This window comes from Colobus angolensis, unplaced genomic scaffold (genome assembly GCF_000951035.1).
Source record: "Colobus angolensis palliatus isolate OR3802 unplaced genomic scaffold, Cang.pa_1.0 Scaffold2, whole genome shotgun sequence".
Taxonomy (NCBI): domain Eukaryota; kingdom Metazoa; phylum Chordata; class Mammalia; order Primates; family Cercopithecidae; genus Colobus; species Colobus angolensis.
In genome coordinates this window covers 24538488-24541523 of record NW_012115154.1, presented here as the reverse complement: position 1 = coordinate 24541523, position 3036 = coordinate 24538488, and positions in this window count along the sequence as shown.

Here is a 3036-nt window from a genome sequence, read left to right as displayed (position 1 = left end):
CTGTGCAAATTAATGATATGCTTCCTAGAATCACAAGAAGTTGAAGAACTAAAATGAAAATAGTCGCCTGTGTTTGAGTGCATTCTTGCCTCCAAAAAATGACCATCTGTTGCTAAATACATAATTAACACATCTGAACCACTAGGATAACCATGGTATACTGCATAATAAATAAATAATTCATATTCTTATGACTTATAGACAATTAGCATTTTAACAAAGTCTTGGCATCTGTGGGAGACCCACAAAATATGGAAAAGGAAGACATTTTCCTAATAGTGTGAGCTTATTCGTTTTTTTTTTTTTTTTTTTTTCTGAGGTGGAGTCTCGCTCTGTCGCCCGGACTGGAGTGCAGTGGCCAGATCTCAGCTCACTGCAAGCTCCACCTCCCGGGTTCCCGCCATTCTCCTGCCTCAGCCTCCCGAGTAGCTGGGACTACAGGCGCCCGCCACGTCGCCCGGCTAGTTTTTTGTATTTTTTAGTAGAGACGGGGTTTCACCGTGTTCGCCAGGATGGTCTCGATCTCCGGACCTCGTGATCCGCCCGTCTCGGCCTCCCAAAGTGCTGGGATTACAGGCTTGAGCCACCGCGCCCGGCCCGTTTTTTAGTTAGGTAAGTTGACAATGAAAAACTAATTACCATCTTAACTCTACTAGTTCACGTAGTCAACTGACAGTCCTGAGAACCACCTTCCAGCGGACAGCAAAGTAGAGTGGGCACACTTTGTCATCTTCCTCCAGATCAGGGAATTAAGTGGATCACAACTCAGTCCTTTTGTAGTCTCTCCACATCGGGAGTGGAGAGTCCTTTTGTAGTCTCTCCACAAATGTCCCTCCACATTGGGAATGCCTGAATGCAAGGCTGGTTCTCAGCCCTTTGGAGAATGATCGAAGATGTCCAGGATTCATCCCACAGTTCCGATTGCCTCATTCAAGACTTCCACCAGGCAGGAGAAGCCCCATGGCCCCTATAATATGTGCGGGCTTCCCACCTGCGCATGTTGTAGACAAATATGTTTGTTTTCCCACCGCAGCCTGTGGCACAGGGTGCTTTGGCATCGTGCAAGCTAAATGCACTAAAAAGAAATCATCTCCACAACCGAAAGTAGCAGTTTATCACTGCTACAGTGATAAACACTATTTAATATGAAACATATCTGGAGACTTATGTAAAATCAACCAACATATCGTCAGTGCTCCTTTGTTCTTTCTTCACATTTTTCTTTGTGCAGGGTGTGCACTCAGTAAAGGGTGATTTTCTTCTGGGGGCATTTGGATGATGTTCACAGCAATCATCTCTCACGTTTTCAGCTCTCACCTCCAACCCGAGCAGTCTGCTCTCCCTCCATTTCCAGGAAACCATGTATATTTATTCCCCACGTTGAAACTTTCCCTTGCTTCTCTTGGCCAAATGGCCCACCCTCTACTCTCTGACTCTCCAACCCTTAGAAAGTTGCTTGGCTGCTCTGGGAGTGCCTCTTTTCCATTCCCGGATCACGTATTTCTTCCTTCTACAGGTGACTGTGATCATTTTTATGATAACTTTGCTCTGGTATATAGTAGCTTTCTGTACCCATACCTTTCCCTGACTGTAGTTTAAGCTTCTGAAGATCGGGGAATTTGGTTTCTGTGTCTCATTTGGTGTTCAGCAGGGTGCTGCGCACACAGTTAAGGCTGAAAAATGTTTACTGAATGGTTGGTTTCTACAAGTATCTACCAAGACGTATTTAGTGATATATGCTAGGAACAGATATCTTAAGGGAACCTGTATTCATGCCTGTGTTTTTCTAATTTTAACCAAAGTCTCTCTCTCACTATCTCTTACACACACACACACACACACCACACCTGAGTGTAAGTATCACTGAGCCTTTGTAAGGCATGTCAGGGAATCAGAGCTGTCCTCAGTCAGTCCCTGTGTAACTTTGCTTTGCATGATGTCTGCACATTTCGTCCCCGCTGCTGCATCTGTTCAATAACTGAATATTTGCTGACAGTCTGTTGTATTCCAGAAAGTGTTCTGGGCAGTGAGGACACAACGTGGCACCAGACCGAGGAGGTCTGTGTTCCCAAGGTGCTTATATTCTATTGGGCAAGCTCAGCAATGAATAAAGAAGCAAACAAATAACCAGTTTGCACTAGGATAAGCACCATGCTTCACCTCTCCCCCAAAATACCAGCACAATGTGATGAGAGTGACAGGGAGGGGTCTGGGTGGTCACGAAGGGACTCTGTGGACTGAACATGTGGGTTGAGGTTTCTATGTCCAGAGGAACCATGTCAGTGAAGACCAGGAAAGAAATTTCAGGCAGACGGAACAAGGCCAAGGATCCTGTGTGGGAGCTTAGAAGAAATGAAAACTTTAAGCCTACTTTACTAATGTACATGCATGCAGTATCCTAAAGGAATATTACTTTCCTTAATCCAATAGTCCATTATAAATGGTTTAGCATGGTTCATTTCAGGAAAACAAGACTGTTTATCATTAGAAATTTCTCTAAGCAATTCACTATATTAATGTACCAAATGATAATTACTTCAGTAGATGTAGAAAAAGCATTTGATGAAGTTCAACATTTACTTTTGATGAACCTTCTCAGAAACTAGGAATAGAAAGAAATTTCCTTAACCTTACAAGGTCTGTATAAACAAAAATGAAGAATAAGCAACATAGTTTATAGAGAAACATAAGATTATTTCTGTATGATTAGAATCAAGACACGGATGACTGCTATCCCTGTTAATGTTCAACAGATGTGCCAACCCAAGAAATAAGACACAAAGATTAAAAAAATACCCACAAAGATAAAGATGTAAAGATAACAGGAGATAGACAAAACTATCATTTTTCATATGATATGATTGTCTATATGGAAAACCTAACAGAATCAACAGATAAATTATTAAACTCATAAGAAAGTCTAGGAAAGAAACTGGATTCAGAATTAACTCACAGTTTTCAGGAATGTTTTTCTTCATCAACAGAAAGCAACTGGGTTATATAATATAAAGAAAGCAACACTCAAAATAGCAACAC